The sequence below is a fragment of the Pyxicephalus adspersus genome, chromosome 5 (genome assembly GCF_032062135.1).
Source record: "Pyxicephalus adspersus chromosome 5, UCB_Pads_2.0, whole genome shotgun sequence".
NCBI lineage: Eukaryota > Metazoa > Chordata > Amphibia > Anura > Pyxicephalidae > Pyxicephalus > Pyxicephalus adspersus.
The window spans coordinates 108,523,616-108,544,424 of NC_092862.1; positions in this window are offsets into that span (position 1 = coordinate 108,523,616).

Below are 20,809 nucleotides of genomic sequence, written 5' to 3' on the forward strand. Positions count from 1 at the left end.
CACTTGCTGTCTATTCGCCTGTATGTCTTATTTAAATAAATATAACCTTCATCCTTTCACCGAGAATAGAAGCTATCATTGGCAAGGTGCCGCTGGCTGACTATCTATGTTCAATGTAATAATACTTTCAGACACATTTGTTTGACTTGTTTACTAGAAAGCCTGTTGGTCACTGTTTCTTTTCAACCAGGTGTCAGCATTGAACCTACTGAAAGGTACTGCTTTCAATTTTCCTTTATTTAAACATATCATTTTCTTTGCAACACTTTTCCTTGATCATTGTGCATACATTTGAAGCATTATGGGTAAAAAAAATACTAAAAAGGTAATTTGGTGTAAATAATATTGAACATTAAATTATATTTGTTATTTTTTCTATTTTCATTTAGTTTTTTGAAAGAGACAAAACTGAAAATCTGGTTTAGGCTGTTTTAATGACCGTTGGCTCCTCGACAAATCTTTTCTTTTCCTGTCCACTGAATTCTTGATTCTCTCTGTAAATTCTATACAAGTAGATAATAGATGTTTCCATCAACTACCCAAAGCATCAGTTCTAAAAAGACTTAACCATCCTATAAACATTAAAACAGTAGACAGTTTCTCACTTTCAGGATAAAGTCAAATGAACAAGAAAACATGTTCTAAATTTGTAGTTCTACTAACAGATGGGAACGCTCCTCACAGATAGGAACATCTTCACTTTATCTTCCCTGTCCCCTCCCCCGTCCCATTTTTTTGATTTCTAGATATTTACTGTCCATATGGGATAATGTTATTGGTGGTTGTTGATGTCTGAATGAAGAAGAAGGCTTTCACACTATATATAAATTCTAATTATTTATTCTTATCAGTTTATCAAATGGAAAGTGAGTATTTGGTGTGACTACCCTTTGCCCTCAACTACAAGCATCAATTCTTATAGGTACATGTTAGGAAATGCTTATCTGGCCCATCCTGCGCTGTGCACCACCAAACAGCAAGGAGATTAAGGAATAAGTTGGCTGATCTGCTGCTGGTGTGTTTATGTGACCCAGACTCTGCTTGTCTTTACTTTCTGATACTTTGGTAGAATTATTACCTGTATGACCTCTGGCTCTTATCGGTACTTTGCCTCTGCTGGATCCTCCTGTATTGCATTATCTAGCTTCCAATCCTCTGCTAGTCCTTCCCCAACATCATCCTTTGCACACAGAAGTCATGGGGAAACTGATGTGTGCTCAAAGCTGAGCAGGGATTTAGGGCCATAGGTGAAGAGTGCAGCTTTAGATTGAGGAATTGGCGTCTTTTGAGCACTGGTGCCAGACCAGGGCCTTACAAGTACACTTACACAAAGTCAAAGATCTTGTAAGAATATAGTCAGGTGTATGACCTATTTATACCAAACAGTTGCTAATGATCATCATAGTGAAGGAGGCTTGATGCTGGATGAGGAACAGCCAAACTCTGCTACCAAAGTGAGGTTGTGGGAGTTTCATATCACAGGTCATACACCATGGCAAGACTGAGTACAGCAACAAGACACAAGGAAAATATTCTACATCAGCAAATGTCTCTCCCAGGCAAATATTTTAGAAGTTTTAAGGAAGGAGCTTAAAGAGAACCAATGCTTGGGACCTGAACACCTTATATATGAAATACTATGGTATGAGCCTGATTTGAATTTTCCTCACACTACGGTAGATACAACATAAATAAAATATGTTGCTGTACTCCGTTTTTACAACATAAATAAAATATGATTTTTGGATTACTGGGCAATACCAGGACCCTAAAAATATCAATTTTTATTTTATTTTATTTTATCATCAAAGAGATATAAAACAGAGATATAGAATTTCTTAAACATTTAAAAACCTTTATCCTTTGAACTTAATTCTGCTTTGGCCAGTAGACCCTACCCCGATTTATTCAACTCCTTGGAACATTCAAAGCAGCAAAAGGAACTTATACCAATATATATAAAGAAAAAAACTGTCCTTTTTTCACATGAAGCAACCAATCTGATTCCCTTATTTATCTCCCAAGCTCACTATGATAAAATTACATTCCTAAAGCATAAATAACTTTTAAATGCAACTTTTCTATTTCAAAAAATGTAATTTGATACAGGAAATTGCCTAATCTTGTAAAAAAGGATCATCTATTGATGAAAGAATATACTAGCTAAAGACAGATAATTCCATGACCATGATCTTCAATGCTAATCTCTTTCTAGTTAGCTAAGTGCAGCCCTTTAAAAAGTTCATTTTATTTTAAGTATTAGGTCTAAGGTCAGAGGATCAGAAGTTGTGTGAGGTAAGGTTTAACATTTAAGTTAGTTTAATGTTGCAGATATACACAAGTTTTGACTAGAATGGAAAAGGTTTAGAACATACTGTATAGCGTATTTGCATAGATGTACGTGTTCTATATTGTCACATCAGCACAAAGCTGAATATTAATCTGCGTTTATTTTAGCCTTCCCATCAACTTGCTAATAATAATTTTTAGGGGGGGGGGGGGGCAAACATAGCTTCTTGAACAGCTCAGTACTTTCTTAAAAGCTCTAAGCATTGATCCAAAAAGTGGCCTAGCTTTTGACAGGTGATGGAAATATGAAAATGCCATCATAAGAGGATGTTGGTTTGAAGGACTGTATGAAGACCACCCTAGGTAACGCCCAAAAGCGATGCTGAGCCTTGCCGGAAAGAACTGAAACGAAGGGTGGGCCATGGACAGTAAAGTTGGGGTTAGAAATGGCTATATTATTGGGAATGTAATTCAGCTAAGTGGGCTCTTTCTGTTGTGTTTTGACTTCTAATGTATACTGTGAGCTCCCAATTTGAAGTAAAATCAGAATTTTTCATTTTTCAGTACAGGTGAGGAGACTGAAAGTAAGGCTGGAGTTTAGCTTTAAGAACATGTTTGTGCAAGATTTTGTTTCATAATGTGCATGTATACACAGAATATTTATTCACTATAACAAAAAAATTGATCATATTGAGTGAAAATCTATCTTCTTTACAGGTTTGATTGACTATTCAGCAATCTCCCGTGTCAGATTACTAAATAACTGACATGACATTTGGGGTTTCCCCTCTATAGAGCAGAACAGCAGTGTGTTTGTCATCATCCCTATAAATGTCATCCAAAATAATCACTAGCATAAATTTGGAATGACCGTAATTGAGAACCTGTATGGGTCTTAAGATTGTAGATGTTAAATAAGAAAGAAATCTGTTGATGTACAGGAATGTTATTCACAGAATATTTTTACTCATAAAATGATTCCATTTATCATAATTAGTTGAGGATCCATTTTTGAAAAATCTGTCAGAATGAAAGTTTCAGAAATAGACCTTTCTTCCAATGATTTATTTCTCTGAAATTGCAGAACATTACAGGTTCACATATTAGTTCAAGTTTAAACATTTTTGTTCTGGTGAATATCAAATCAAATCCTAAAATACCTTGGGAGTGTCGGTGTACAGCTTTCACTTTTATGCTAATAACTAAATATGATACTTCCCCTGCTCGACTTCCAGTGATTGATCACCATGTTGCAAGTTAAAACTTCTAGTTTTATAGTATCAAAGGATTTTTAGGAAGATCTTGGGTACATATGGGAAAAAAGCCAGATAAATTTCGAAGACAGATGGTTCTTCTTTATTTGCTTGAGGTTACTGCCTGGGTCCAGGCTTTTTTGTCACTTTTATAGGTTTCTTATTTTTGGCTTTGGTATGATTGTGGTTTCCTCTAGTTTGCTTGTTTCTTTCCCTAGCTCCTTCCATATTTGGAACAGTGACCTTTTTGCTCATGCCTTCCCATCGTGTCTGTAGCTGAGATTCTGTCATTTGTATTCATGCTTAAGCAGCTACTACTAAATAAAAATAAATTTTTATTTTTAGGCATATATAGATATTTAGATATTTAGATTCAGCATAAAATACGAATATATCTTGCATCAGAGATAAGGTGAAAATAAGTCAATTATTTTACCTGATTTACATTTTATTAATAAAAATTCATTTTTTGATTTCTGAGGGTGTGGATATCTGGGGCCCCTTATTCAAGGGGACTTTTAGATTCAAAATGAGCTCCCTACTCACAGACCCTTTTATAAAGTTTTATTAAAGCTCTCCAAGGCTGGAGAAAATACACTTTCATCAGTTAACCTGGGTGATCCAGCAACCCTAGAAATGATCTGGTCCAGGATTGTAAACATTTGCTAACAAAAAGCTAATGACTGTTCTAGGTTTTCTGGCTGTAAAAAATGAATGATACTTTTTTTTAAAGTTCACTCAATTTATCAATTACAGATAATGGCTCTGTATTCAGGATACAATATTTGTTATAAAGGTATGGTAGATGTGAAATTTATTATTTTATATCTACCATATCTATTTGGTAGATATGAAAATAAGACATATGTTAGTAGTGTCCTACTCTCTTTCTTTGGTTTTAGTGGCTATTACTATTGTGTAAACTGTGCTGAAATTACTACTTGCAGTGTCCACTGGAAAACCTTGTGTCTGCATGGGTTTCCTCCAGGTACTCTGGTTTCCTCTCACTCCCCCAAAAAATCAGTTAATTGCAGTTAGGTTAATTGGCTTTTCCTCAAAAAAATTGTCTTCAGACAAGGACATATGACCATGATAGGAACATTAGATTGTAAGCCCCTTTGAGGGACAGTTAGTGATATGACAATGGACTTTGTAAAGCGCTACGTAATATGTCAGCGCTATATAAACACTAGATAATAATAATATTTTCATGTTTTTTTTTTTGCAAAGTAAAATTACAGGTGGAGATTCATTGAAAAGCCTTTCTTAATGTCATTGAGTTGGTTTTGATTGATTTCAGGCCAATTTTTTTGTAATTTGTTGGCTGGAAGCTTAGAAACAACTGTAGTTGAAAGCTAATTAAAAGCTGACAAATTGCCACAACATTGTCTAGTGTATGAGAAGCATTTAAGTATCTGGAGGAAAGTCAATAAACTTCTTTTAAGAACTAGCCAAGAAACAGGTCAATAAGCTAAATCACTCTGCATCTTCTTTATAAATAGGCTCTAAATGTCCCTTATGAAAAGTTAAATTTTTCTTCCTTTCAACAGTTTACTTTGAGTTTCTGATGTTTCTGGCATTACATAATACTTTCCTGTGTTAAAATATAAAATATAATGATTAATATGGTAGTATATAAGGACACAAAATCAACTTACTTTTGTATACAATAATGGGATCACCACCAATGACTGTGTGTGCTTTTAAAAGGAAATCTAATTTATTTAAATTCTTCCTTTTACTGCAGAATACATAAATATACATGGGTACAGCATTTTAAAATGAGATTAAGGTAACCTTAGCTGCAATATTTATGAGGGATTTCTTCATCCCAGACAGTTACTGGATTCAGCAGTCTTTTTACATACATTCTAGCAAAATGGTGGTTAGATAGCTTAAAGTCAGATCTTGGGGCATATTTGGGGGTAAACTACAGAGATGGAAAGTTTTGTCTTGATCTAAAGAGCTTAAATATTTCTACTGAAAAGTGATATTACCACAAAATACTCACCACAGAAAAGTGTTATTTTAAGCAGTGTAATCATGACCTCTGAAACATATGGCTACATAGTAACTCCCGCATGGATGTGGTCAGGAGTTGAGTGGAAGATAACATTTTGGTTGACAGTTCTCATTTTTTTTCACTTTTGACATTAAAATGTTAACATTGCACAATTTTTTCTCTTGCAAAAAGAACACACTTTAGATTTTGATAGAGATAAAAAAAATGTTTTGAGAAAATCTTGCAATGTTCACTGTACAGGGCATTAAAACTGCTGACTGCTACATTTACAGCTTTTTATAACAAAATACATTTTTATTACACTATAGGACATATTTATACAGCAGTAAATGTGACTTTCACCTAACATTAACCAATATGCGATAAATCACTGTCGTTTAAATCACATTCACCTGGCAAATTTACCTGCTGTGAATGTTTAAGAAAGTCACATTCACTGCTTTAGAGTTATTTAACAATACATCATTTTTTTTAAAGATACTAACATAAAATGGTAATTGGTTGGGAAATCTATTGCCTTACTTGCTGGTAACCATAACTAAAGATGGACAAGTTTTTAATCAGTTTAAGGATTTGCTGATCCATGCAAAACTAAAGCCTAAAACAAAAAAATAATATATTTAGGCCGAGGAAAAGTGACAAAATTTCACTGAGCAAAATGCATCCCGAATGTGGACACTTTTACATTTTTATTGGATTTTAGGCTTAAATTCAATAGTTCCCCTTACTAAATAAAAGTGTACTGAACCTATGGCCATGTCTCTGTTAATGGCAATGTCCCTGAACCGTGTTTTAATTTTAAATGGAGCTCCACGCCAACTGAAACTTTTTTTTTAAAGAGTAGTGCCCTTTAAATTGGAAACAAACAGCATGAGGGTCACCATTATTTTCCAACCAAATCCTTATCTAGACATCAACCTGAATTGACAGAAAAATGGGGTGCATTGAGCATCTTCGGCCTTTCCAGTGCCATGCAAGTCCCAATGCTTTCCCTCAAAATTAAGGGGTAGCCTATGTTTTAGCACAGCACCTCTTCCCCACATCACTATCTTAAAAGGATGTTGAGGTTTGCTGGGGGGGACCCATGGAGGAATGTGAAAGCTCTTTTTAATATGCAAGTTTTTAGATATCCACCTAGAATCAGTACTAGGGCACAATAATTACCCCCCCCCCCCCAACCAATAACAGAAAAAATCAAATCATGTAGAGACCCCAATAACAATTCTGAAAAAGTCCTTTATTTAAATAAAATCAAAACACATAGAAAATTCACATTTATTGGTGAGCAGATGTAGGAAAGAGTCTCTGTCTTCCAGTAGGGTCCCCTCAGTGTTATGGTAAGGCCTAGTATCATACAGTGCAGGAAGCACACACTTGCTGCTCTGCTTTTTCCTGGCCACTCAAGCTTCATATCTGTATAAAGGTCTGGAATCTTAATGGAAACCACACACATTACATTAGATATAAATTTATTTAAATGCCTTTTTTATTTTTTTATTGTCGTAAGATAAATAAAGGTGAACACTGGTATTTCAATAAACGTTAGGATAAAATTAACCTTTCTATATAATAGGATTATGTTTAAAATAATCTAAAGTAAAACAGGACCACTACAATATTTTTAAATTATTTAAATAATTAATTAATTAATAATGAGTAAGGACATGACAGAAAATGACTATTAGAATCTCCAACAATTTCCCCTAATAATCTGTGTGGATTGAATTGATTCTGGAGTTCTAAACGCTGGAGTAAAGAAGTGGTGGAATGGTTCACCTTTAAGTCCTAAAGAGTAGAGCTAGTTTGGCACAGATAAAACTTTGGATTTTTTTGTCTCTTATCCAATAACTTGGTAATGGAGGGGGGAAACAACATCATTTTTTTCATAATCATTTTATATCCAAGAAGATCTTTCAGGATGACCAGTGATCGGGATAACAAGTATAGAAACTCACTATTACATATGTATTTTTTAAAACACCCCTTTCGAAGTTCTTTTTTGAAACCAAATGAAGTAGAAGCTGGTATTAACCGAACTTGGGGTTTAATCATCTGTGGCCCTTTTAGCATGGGGATTACAGTATGTATGGCAAGGACGTGGCTTGTATCTGGTAACAGACAGTGTTTTACAAGGTCAATGGATTTATTTTAACGTTAGTGTATACAATGGTGCTAATGTTACCATAGATACTTTTCAGGCTAAGGTGTGTTTTTGTGTGAGCTCTTGACACACAGTATCCTATGGATATTTTTCTAAACCCTCCTGGAGAATCTGTTGAGCGAGGATCATAAATCTGAAGGACTTGTTGAAAAGTGCGTCATCTATATACACAAATCTATTTTATGGTAGATTTATGCACAGCATAAGATGTTGTTTACCAGTAATGTACCTATGTTCAACCATTCATTATCATTACCAATTATTTGGCTATAGCAAAGTACTATAAATTAAATATTTGTATTCATGCAAATAAAAAATATTATTCAGCACTTAAAAATTCAATGTTGGCTTTTAAACTTGGAATTTCTTCACATTTTCTGCTATTGGCACCATTGGCATTTCTCTAAATTAAATCATTGCTAGATGTTATATTTGTACTTGCATAAAACTTGCTTGGTCACATGTAATTATAACAGGCAAGATTGAGGCTGTCATCTAAGAGCTTTATAAATAATTTATAATCTGAAGAAAGTATAGTAATTTGCCTGCAAGACATAGCCTGTTCAAAAATGCAGGCTAGCCTTGGTAATGCCCATGAGTTGGCCAGAGCAGTAATTCTAAATGAATTTTGGTGTGTTCTTTTGATAGGCGACATACTTCTGAGCAGTTGTCTAAATGCCATTATTTCATTGGTAAAAAAAAACACAATATTAAACATGAAAAAAAAACTTTCATTTAAAGCTGAAGAGTTACAAATTAATACAAATCTGTATTTATGTATGCATTCTTTAATGTATTCCTATAAATGTAAGCAGTGTAAGAGACTTGCCATCAACCTTTTGCAGTTTCTGTACAACAGAACAAAGACAGAGTAGAGAGAAAACAGGACAAAAAAGAAAAGCAAACTGGAAGAAATTAGCTCATTAGTGTACTTAGTGTATTAGTACTTTGTTAACTTTTTTACTTGGGTCAAATATTTCGGAAACTTTAATATAACTACCATAATAAAGGCCCTATATCTACAGTTTACTTGCTGTTGTACAAATATTTGTGAAGCTTCACTCAACCTAAAACATTTTTTTTGTTTTGTGTAAAATAAAGGAATGGATACAACATCAGTCTGGTTTCTATTAGTAACTGATGGGGTACTCATCTATGTGGGACAGATGCATCAATACATACATATTTTTGAATGAGTTAAGAGGGGTTAGAATATCTGCCTAACTTTCTCTTACACAATATACGTTTATTTTTTGTCTTGATGTCTTTGAGACGCAAAGTAGGAAAAAAGCCCAATGAAGTCAGAAACAGTTATGGCTCCTACCTGGCCCCCAAAAAAAAAATATATCAAAAAGAAAAATGGCTGGAATTAGGTCTGTAAAAATATCATCACCATTCAAACATACAGAACAACAACAAAAATTTCAATAAAAAGCATGTTTAGTTCTTAATGGATAAGTGCACCTTAAAGTGAAACTAAAGGTCAGCTTTGAAAACTGCATGATTAGGTAGGTGGTTATTGCAGAAAGTGACAGGTGATGTACTTTCTGCAATAACCTTACCTGCATGATTGCTGCCCAGCCGTCAAATGTTGCTGACCTGAGCTAAGCATGCACAGCTCAGCATTGGCTGCAAGGGAAACCTGGCAATCCCATTTTCCCATGTGCACGCCACGAACCAAGGAACTTCCACGTGCCTGCACAGACCCATAGTAGTATTCAAAGACATGCACAGTGGTTCCTGTAATGGGAACAGCAGCAGTGAATGCAACCTGTAAATATCACAGACAAGCACATTTCTTCAACGCCCTGCCATACAAGGAGTTATTGGAAGCCTCTTTGAGCAGCAAGGGATGAGTGCAACACACCGACAAATACCTTGGATGTGAAACACCCGGGACTGCATACACACACACACATGCATACACAGGCCACGTCTCACGCAACACCTGAAAGATTTGGACAATGGTCCCTAATAGAGGCAGTTCGGGCCCTCAAATCCTTAGCAAACTATGGTCAAAAGTACCAGAACAAACACAATCAATCCAACACTGTCAGATCTGCTCAAATTTCTCATATTTATCAGATAGAAGAGCTGTCAATATCTCATTAATAAAAATATCACACCAGCGACTTTTCTGTAGGGGAGACAAGATGACTACCAACCCCAACAATAATTAATTTGGCAGTGCAAAGTATATGGGAAATGAGAGCACGGTCACATTTAGAAAAGTCCTCTATACCTCAAAAAAGCGGGGTGGACACGGGATCTGGTTTAGGTTATATTTGAGAATTTAATGAAGAAAAGCCCAGAATTGCCTAGCTCTTGGGCAGGTCTACCACACATAAAACATGGTTCCTAGAACCCTTAAAACACAGAGGGGATGAAGTAGGAAAAATATTAGTTTGTAAAGAGTGTAACACCAGTGAGAGAGGACTTTATAGAAATTTTCTGGAGTTATATTAAATGATCTGTGTGCCAGCCCTAACCAGATACCCTGCCTGTCTTAGCATATTCAATGTAACATAGCATTCATTTTGTATTAACTTTGCACTATTATTTAAATCTAAAACTTGGTAAGCACTGAGTTCTCTTATAAAAACTTAGGGGAGCACCTCTTCCAACTCCGCAAGTCATGGTATTTTTTTGATTTAGTGACAGATACTTTTGTTGTTATAATTATAGGCTTGCATTAAGATCTACCACAAACTTTCCAAGTTTGAGCTCTCCCAGGAGGACACTTTTGGTCAGTATCATGTTCTGACTACACTGAATAGCCCCAATGACAGCAGTAGTGATCCATCCTTATGAAACATCAGAATGTTGTCTTTTTTATTTACAAATACAGGGGTTAGTGTGTGGCAATCTAGCCTTTTTTTTGCCCCATACATATTTAGCACGATATACACATGTGTTAATCCTATTTTACCCATTTAATACTAACTGTAGATATTTATCCTCACAAACATCTGGTAAGAATGATAAATCCACATGCATCTTTGTTTATTGGAAGTCTGACACTAATTTAGTCCCTGAAGCCTAAAAAACTTGGCATTGCAATTTTTGAGGATTCATAACCTCATGAAATATAAATATATACATTTTTTAGTTTTGGCAAACATTGAACATATTTGTATATATATATTTCTTTCCCAGCTTTTAAAATAATTCCTAATCGGATTATAATATATGTATGAGAATGCCTATAAAGTATACATTTGAAAAGAGAAAAGAAAGAATATTTTTAACCTCTTCCTTCTGACTTGAACCTTAACTTTAGAAGTTTTTTATTACAATTCTTATGTACACGATCTTTATGTTAGCAACCATTTGCTATACATACATTTAACATGTTCTGTTTTTATTCTACTTCATTTCTTGGCTTATCCTTTTCTATTTAAAACATCTGATGGCAGCCTAGAATCTGTACCAGTAATCAAGCAGCATCCACAAGTGGTCTTGCTTTGATGGCCACTGGGAGTTATGGACAAGAGTCGATATCAGCAGCCCTATAAACAAGAGTCCATCTTTCAGTGATTTCAGTGGCCCATCCAGAGTCCATCCAGTTATGTAAATGGACTTATAGGCAAGAGTACCTTCACCTGTGAAAAAAGTGTTCTTCTAATCAGGAATTGTTGCTGTTACTGTGATATAAATGGTCTTTTAAGCAATAATACCTCCCCTACGATGTAAGTAGCCCAATAGGGATGTAAAATACTTACCTACATCCTTACTGGATTTCATGTTCTTCTTGTCATATGAGAAGTGAAGTGATAAGTCAGGTCAAGGTGGTAAAACAATTAAATGGCATCTAAATGCAAAAACAAAATGTAATAAATTGCAGCTGACAAGTCCATAGTCCCTGGGTGGGCACATACACTCCTAGTAGTTAGTAGTTCACAGAATATATCATAAAAAGAAGATAAGATTGTGTGTTACATTTAATTTACAGAAAGTTACAAAAAGTACAACAAAAAAGTTTGTTGGAGATATACTATGTGACTGGGTACAACATGAAAGCTTGTGTTTTCATGACTGTTTTGCCAGAGAAAAGAATCTTGAATTTAGACTTACAAGCTTAACAAAAAGCTCCAGACTGATATAAAATACAATTTAGTCCTGGTAAAATATAGATTTTATTTTTTATGAAACAAATAAAAGCTCCTGAGTCTAACTTGATATCAGTCCTCTAATATTCCCTGCACATCAGCACTAAGACTGGGAGAGGTTAAGGCAGCTCACTGTAGCAGTTAGCGTTCTATTTTTACAGAGAACACAAGAGGGAAGCTCAGGACCTCATCAGTGTGCTGCTGCTTTGTCGATATGCATTTACAAGCAAGCTGAGGTCCTGGACAAGCCTGTATTGCTTACATGCACTGTAATCTGCAAGAGGGGTGCCACATGTTGGTTTTTTTAAATATATCGCTCTGATAGAAGTTCAGATTCTTACTTTATCCTTCAGTATTATCTAAAAATAAAATAAAAAAATAGGTAAAGTACACTTTTATATCAGACATGGTGCCATGGTGACAAAACAATATGCAATGCCAAAGTCATCAGTAACTAAAATTTGGAGAGACTGTTATACACAGTTAGGGGCCCCCTGGGTAGAATTTGTAATTGATGTAATTCCTGCTTTTTTTTACTCCCAGCATCCCCCCCGTGCACAAGCGATGCTCAGAAACAGATAGCGATCAGGTAGGTCAGTGTGTTTTGTTGCAGGGATATCTTGTGTCCCTTTCTGCAATAAGGACCTGCCTACAAAAAATTCAAAAACTTCATAAACATGCATATTCCAAGTGAAATATCTACAATACCATGGGAGAGAAGATGAAAAACATGTGGGAAAAAAAATAATTCTCTCCACTTCAGTAAATTCTTCTCTGAAGTTCCAGTTATTGATATAATGATACAATTACCCATAGCCTGTTTATAACTACAGTCCATTTTAGAGCTGTTGGAATGTAAGTGATCGAAAGCAATAAAATGTGCCAAAGAAAACTTTTGCTTCCATGCTTATCTCTTGGCCTTTTCAGGAAACAATAGAGAAATGCCCAAGTTATTTCTGGGACTGCTTAACCAGAGTCATTGGTGATACTTAGGTATTAAGGTTTGTTTTTAACTAAAAAGGCAAACTTTTATGGAACATATTGTGTAGCACTCACCCCAGCAGGAGCAGCTTTCGGTATGGCAGAAATTCACACTCAGGCTTGCACATCATTAGTCTAGGGATAGTTTATAGACTACTCAGCAGTAAGAAAGTGTTTTAGGGCAACAAAGTGTCTGGAGGTTACAGTGTATATCCAGAATACAGTAAAGCAATCTCACCACTGGCATCTACCCAGCATAAACATCCCAGCATAAATTTAACATCAAGATAGGTGGTAAGAAATGCATATCTACTTGGTGGGTCTCCTCAATGTAGTGACAGTCCCAAGCTAAGAACAAATAGGCCTCTGTCATAGACATCTTTCTGTGGATTTTCTCCTAAGATATGAACCAGATTTGCTCGCCTTCAGCAGTCCAAATTATCAGGCCCTGGAGCAGCCTGGTCACAGACCTATCCTGCCGTGTGACCCCAGATCCTAGTTTTTTTATGGCAGGAGACCCCGTCTTCTTCAAGCCATTCCGTTTGAGTCATCTGCCTAAAATGGCACTGATATGTCAATGGACAGGTGCACTTTTGCAGTGGTTTGCTTACAGCTTACTAAATCTGTGTTACTGCCCTGCGACAGGAGGTATCCAATCATCAGTCCATTGGGAGAATTAGGTACAAACTCTTTAGCATGTTCTGGTACTTTAATCCCTTCTACCATACAGGGGCCTTTACACTAAATGGGTGCACAGCTGTAATTAAAAAACACTTTTCTGAGCACCAGTTAGATCTAAACTGACCATAACGCCACAATTTTGAGAAAAACAAATTGGACGAGTTTGTAGCCACTGCTTAATTTATAGTAGATTTCCATGAATAGATCTGAATCAAATTATTATTGTATCAGGTTTAAAAGTTCCCCTATTTTTTACATTGACACGCTTTACAGATTTAGAAAATAATAGCAAATACATAACCCCAAAACGTTGCTACCAAGGGACTTAGAAAATAGCACTTGGTAATGGTTGATTTACCTAAAGGTGATCCAAGTCCAGTAAGGAAGCAGATTAATTATAGTACCAATATAGTTACCATTAAAATTGTGTAGTAGCCATAGCAAATACAAAACTTAATTATATGGTGAGAAGCATGTGTAACATAGGCTCCAATTAAACCTATATGTTGCAAGCATGATCAGGTAACACTATTGAAAAAATCTGTAGGATAAAGTGTTGTCATAAGCTGTCATCATAATCAAAATAAATAGATTGCTTGTACACAGCACATCCTTAGGAAAACTAAAAAACATTCATGTGTGTGCATTACCGAAGAGTGTAAATTTGATGTGAATGTAGCACAGCTATAGGGTACCAAAGTGTCAACTCTACTGCTAATAAAGAGCTCTGCACATCTGCTTACCCTTGGAGGTGCCACATTGTTGATGGACTATGTTTAGAGATTTAAACAACCATATAAATTATTTGTTTGTCCAAGAGTTTTCATTTATATGCTTTTAAACCTTTTCATAGAGCTCTACCTTTTCCCCTCAGTGTTAACAAATGGCATAGCTGAAATAACACACATTTTCCTTAAAAGCCTGTCTGCTATGATATATATTATGTCTACTTGCTTTTGCTCTTATTTTGCATCTCCAGGTAATGCATTTGACATGACCATTCGTTCTGGTTCTAAGTGTCTTTAGGTTAAAAACATGAACTTAGTAGCCACTCTATGTTTACTTTAAATCTCACTCAAAAAAACATTTGAATAAGTGAATTGACCTGGAGAAAAAGGCTATTCGGTGAGTGTTTTTTACTTTTTCTCAGTGCCTTAGTATAATGTTGCCCTGGAGATGTACTGAAAACCAAAGCTTTTAGCTGGGCTTAGTTGAAGTAGTAAATTAAAGGACATATTTATTCCAAGTACCTTTTCAGCATTTAAAAAAGGCTGCATTTTTATAGGAAATTTAAGCAAAAAAAAATATTTTCTGAACATATGATGCCTTGAAATTATTTTTAAAATAAAGGCATTTCTTTTATTCATTTTTATGATCTATGTCCCCACTAAAGAGCTGTCTTCTTATCTACTCTTGACACAGGAAAAAATCTCCAATGGGGACACTATTACTCAATGGGCTCTGTTTATAAAACAGAGAATCTGACATTCCCTGGTGGGAATCTTCTAGTTGCGTGTATTTTAATGGCAGTAATTGATTCCCACCATGGGAATGAGTTAGGGCAGGGGTCCCCAACCCCCAATCTGCGGTCTGACAAGTGGGCTGCGGCTCTGGCCGGTGCACCCCCCAGCGGGGTCAGAAGAAGGACCCCAATGGGGGGCACACCAGCCAGAGCTGCGGACCATGACTCCTGTAGGGACTGCAGGATCAGGGGGGTGGGGGTGTCTCTGCACACAACCCGCCCACTCCCCCATCTCAGGCTCAGGCAAGTGATGGGGGAGTGGGCGTGTTCAGACATCATGATGTCACTCTGGGGAAAGTTTCCTCCCCTTTGAGTGACGCATGGCTCCCCTGCACATGCACGGTCCAGAGTGGGTGAATTTAGTGGTCCGTGAACTAGAAAACATTAGGGACCACTGACTTAGGGAATATTTGTTCTATTAATAGGGCCCAACCATCTGTTTTATTGTCTCAGTGGCAACCTCTCTATTAATTTCTTGCCCTGCTTTTTTAGCAGGTTGGAATCTCCTCAGTGGGTTCACTGACAAACAACAAATAGGCGATGTTGGTGGACCAGCTCAAAGAAAGATTTTACAACAGTTGGAGATGCTGTTATTTACTTCTAGTCTAGCATTTCAGTAACATTTAAGTCTTCAAGGAACCCCTGCTATTATTACTATATCCACAGCTCACAGTATATTAGTGTGATGGTCAGTGGGAAGAATGCCTCTTACATCGCTGACCACTCTTACAGATGGCTAAAGTGATCATTGGTGTAAGTTAAACTCACCAGAGATGTCCAATTTGCTCATGGTCCAAGAACCCCCTGGCAACCTCTGGATGAACCCTAGTTGAGAAATATTGGTCCTGAATAAAGTATCAAAGTATCATACTGTGTGGCTTTTCTTGGTCGTTTTAAGTGCTTCTATTGTTGCTGTTTGAATTAGGGTAGACTACAAATTCAACCATAACCAAATAATACCAACATTCTATAAAAAGTTGTGGAGCAATGGCTGCCTATTGTGAAACTTCTTAACATATTTTCACTAAAATTATTGGGGATGCAGGGAGCCTGTGTGACCATGCCCCAAATTGTTTTGTAAATCTATAATCTAAAAGTATGGTTTAAATGTGTATTTATTAACTAATAATGCAGCTTTACAGGCAAGCCAATTTCAATCAGACAACAATTTAAAAACTATCAATTTGTAAGCATCAATATGCTGAAAAAACATACTTTTTATTTCATTATTTAAGTATTGATTTTTGCCCATGCAGCAGGTTCCTATAGGTGCCTCTGACCTCCTCAGTAATTTTGGTGTATTACTATATTTAGGGGTTTTGCTATTAGAGCCGGCAGCCATAGACATTAGTGATATTCATATTTAAGATATACAAAATCCCAAATTTGGTTTATTGGTGCTCAAACTGAACTGAGGCACAAACATCGAACCCCACATCACAATCACTGCATTCCTTGAACAATTGTGTAGCATATTGGGCCATAGGTAACAGCTGGAAGTATGTACTCCTTCATCTGGTCTCTGAGCTGCTATCTTAAAGGCAACTTTGGACCTAATAGGCTACCTAACATCCAAAGGCTCAAGTTTGCATTTCAAACCATACACAGTGAGCAATCATTCAGAAAAATAGCTTTCATTTTTTTTTTTTCTATTTTAAACTCTAAAGCAAAGAAAAAGTATTATATAAAGGATCAAGTAAATCAATTGCATGCCTGATACGCTGGCCATAAAGGAGGACATTTTTAAAAATGCCTTTGTGCAGTGTTCTTTTCTACTTCTGTTAGCATTGGCCTTTATTTTCACAATGTACATTAACATTTCAAGCATAAAAAACTATCCAGAAAAACAATTAATAGCCAGTTGTGTAACAGCTGAAATGCTTTGAATTTTACTGCTTAGCCATGATCCTGTTTATTCACACCACAATGTAGATGACATGTAGATACAATAATTGGCAGTAAAATGGCTTCCGTGAAGTGATAAAAGGACACCGTACGATCTTTCATCAAAAGTTCATATTTAGGCAAACTACACTTCATTATATAGACAAAGACCTTGCAGTATGTGGCTATGAAGCATATATCTCATATATAAGTGATACATAAAAGCATTAACAGTAAATGAACGGTCTGTTAGATGACAGATGATATGTAATATACAAAAAACCTTTAGCTGGAGAGTTTAAACCAACAAAGATTATGGAAAAGAACAGATTTTTTTTCATTTGCAGAGAGACAGGAAGATTATAGACTGCAAACATATAGACGGAACATAAGTAGATGAATAAAGGTTTCTTTGAGCTGAATATCGATATGTAGACTAGAAAACATAATGCCAAAACTTGTTAGAGAAACTTTGGAGTGGTTGGAACTGGCATTGATCCAGCATGAGCTCTGGCCAAGTTATATAGATTTGCTATACAGAAAACATATTTTATACTGTAAACTACAGGAGTGTGTACATAGGCAGATAGCTAAAGGAGCCAGGGGCACATAGTTAAAGCTAGCCGCTATCCAAAAATAGCATGGGATTGCTTTGGATGAAATCTTGTCACAAAATATATCAGGACAGGTCTCGTTTGCTAATCATGTGTGTGGCTTTGCAATGCTAATGAAAATCCCCACAATTTAACCACCTGGCATGTAATATCCAAACACTGTCTATGCTTATGGAAAACTAAGAAAAAGTGGAAAAGAAAGTGAAATAGAGGAATGATTATATTTCAGAAAATAGAAAATATAATTTTCTTACATTTAACCCCTTATAACCATATAGTTCCAAATAAATTAGGTTATTTTTACTATGTGATATTCTGTGTTCAATTTCTTAAGTGGAACTACAGTTTCCTAAAAATCTTTGGGATCAGGCAAGTTTTTATTGCAGACAGGGACAAGCAATGTCCTTTATGTGTCTGCCTCTTTCCTAAACTCTAAACAAGTGTTGACCCTTTAAAATCAGTCAAACAATATACTTATTTGGCAAGGAAAGCAATCAGGGGCAACATTAGGTACCTTGTGAGCAATGAATTCTTGTTGCTGTCCAGGAACAGCTTCTACCCAGCTTTTCCCTTTTCAGCACAGAAGATTCCCTTACAGTCGCTCCCTCCATGTAGAATTCCCCTTGTTTATTTAGTTCCTTCTGGACAGACCACCCCAACAAGGGAACATAAATTCGGTAGACCAAAAACATTCTTAGAGGTAAAAGACCCTTTTCTAAAGGCTATCACTTAGCTTTCACTATTGAACATAAACACTTCTGTGAATGGCCAGGGTGAACAAATATTCGTCACTCAGATATTGTACTTCCAGCACTAACTGCTGAAAACTCCTGAACAGTAGCAGACAGAAATGGTCAGCCTATTTAAAAACTGCAGAGGACAAAAAAACTAAAATTAAGTTTGGAATGACTTCAGGAACACTCCAGATTAGGGATGGTCCCTACACTTTATTATAGTCCTCCAGGATTTTAGGCTGCACCTCCAAGACACAGTTAAAGTTCTGATCTGTTTAGTGTCTTACAGTTTTTTTTTCTCTCAGCATGGAGCATAAGCTTTGCTAATGGCAGAGTTTTACGTCTGATTTAGTACGGGGCATGAAGGACCTTTGCTCCCCTACATTGGTCAGGAGTCCCACTCTGCAACTACTCTGGGCTGTTCACTCAGACAATGGCTGCTTTAGCAGGAAAAAGACTACTCACTGTCACTATGAAAGCTAAGGTCATAACAATGTTTAAATATATATTAATACAGAGAATACCATTACAGAGGGTGTAAAAAAAAAACAAAATCCTGTCCCGGATGTCTCTGGCAAGCAATAGAAACGTTTCCCATCACATGTGCAAGCTAGCCTACAAGTGCTAAGCTGTTTCATTAATAATTCTATAAATATTGTGCTGTGCTTGACTTTTGGTGTGCCTGTATCTATAGGGTTGAATTTTTTTATTTAATAAATATGTTCCAAGATGAAGCTCTCAAAAATGTAAGTTAGGGAACACAGCCCACAGAGGGGGCTTGGTGAGGCATTAGATCTTTATAATTGCAAATGTATGCAATTAAAGCATCTTTTCGCAAATAGTTGTAACAATGTAATTTTTCCTTTGAACATTGGCTTATATGGTAGGTGTGATGGGAAATTTCTTTAATCCCTTTTTCTGTTCTTGGTGGTCAATGACCAACAAAAAATGACTTTGGAACAACAGGACAGGCAGAACTCCAGCATTTTTAAAAAGGAAGGACAAAAATGACTACTGCCATGCTCCTCCATGTCAGAATTTCTTGAATTACAGTTGGAAGAACATAGGACAGGCTCTAAGAAACTTTTTTAACGTCCCTAATGAATGCACTAAAAACACTGTCTACATCCTGTAACTTTTTTGAATCAATATTTATGTTAACTTATGAGTATTCAAATGTGTTTAGCTTGTTTTCTCACCTTTATCCACACTGCATAGGGGGGATTTATTAAGTGCAATCCACCCGTCATCGTTCATCTAGATTCATCTGCTTGTGTATATTTTCAATGCTATAATATGTGCAGTGCTTTAAAGTTATCCATTATACAGTTTTAGTGTATTCTGTGGAGAACAGCTAGAACACATACAATTATGAAAATAATAAGCAGTGCTTAACTTAATCTGCACCCTTTTATAACATCAATATGTCTGTATAGAACTAGACGTAGCAAAACTCGTTAAGGTAAACTTTTTTCTTTTACCAGGTACACTATGTCCACATCATTTTAAAATATTTCTCTGTTGAACTCAGTCCCCTTCTTTGTGTAGTGAGGCTTGGAGACCAGTGGACTGTGCTGATGATTTGAAGTCTGAATGGCTCACACAACAGTTCTTTATATTATGCAGCCACAGAGCTCATAGCCTGAGATGTTTAATTACACTTCACATGGCTATAGTTGTATTGTTTTAAATTGTATGTGAATAAAAGTTCTCTTTCAGAGATAAATCTTACAAAAAGCAAAAACTTGCTGACTAATACCCATAATATTGCTGAATTTTTAATTATGACATAAATAAACATATGTTGGGTGCGTTAAAGATTCAGCATAATTTATTTTATTTCCAGTGCACTTTGAAAATTACATTAAAGCAATATGCTGGTTAAATATTCCTTTCCTATCTAGTAATAACTGTAGTTCTGTACATGCATTGGAAGAATGTCAGTGTCCATTAAAAAAAAAAGGTTTAAAAATTTAAAGTGTACTCCCTAATTGTAAATTGAAAACCCCAAAATTAAAAAAATTGCAGGCCCTTTATTGCAGAATGGACTGGCGATGTTCCTTCAGCAAAAAGATATCCTTACCCATCTGATCACAATTTATTGTATTTACCTGTCCTTGATCCAGGGCAGGCGACTCCATCTTCACCGGATCCTCTTCCTGGAGTTGTGTCTTGAGCCATCTTGAGTTGCTAAGCAAGGATTACAAAACTCAGGTGTCTAGGCTTCCTACACTGAGCTGCCAATGTGCAATAAGCAGGTATGTTTTATTGCAGAATGGACATCACATGTCCCTTTTTGTTTGTAATTACCTGCCTGATTGCTCCTTTTCAAAGTGCAACTTTAGTTAAATAGCTTTTTCACAAGAAAGAGCTCTTTCATTAGAAATTGTTGACTTGAATTAAGGTTGATAGTTGAAAGGAGAGCGACAAAACTGAAAAAATATGCCAAAATATATAAATAAAAACTGTTCAAAAAAGGGAATGTAGAAAAAAAGAAAGAATGTAGATCATCTGTACATCAGTTGAAATATAATTGGAAAATGCAATTTTAAAGACCC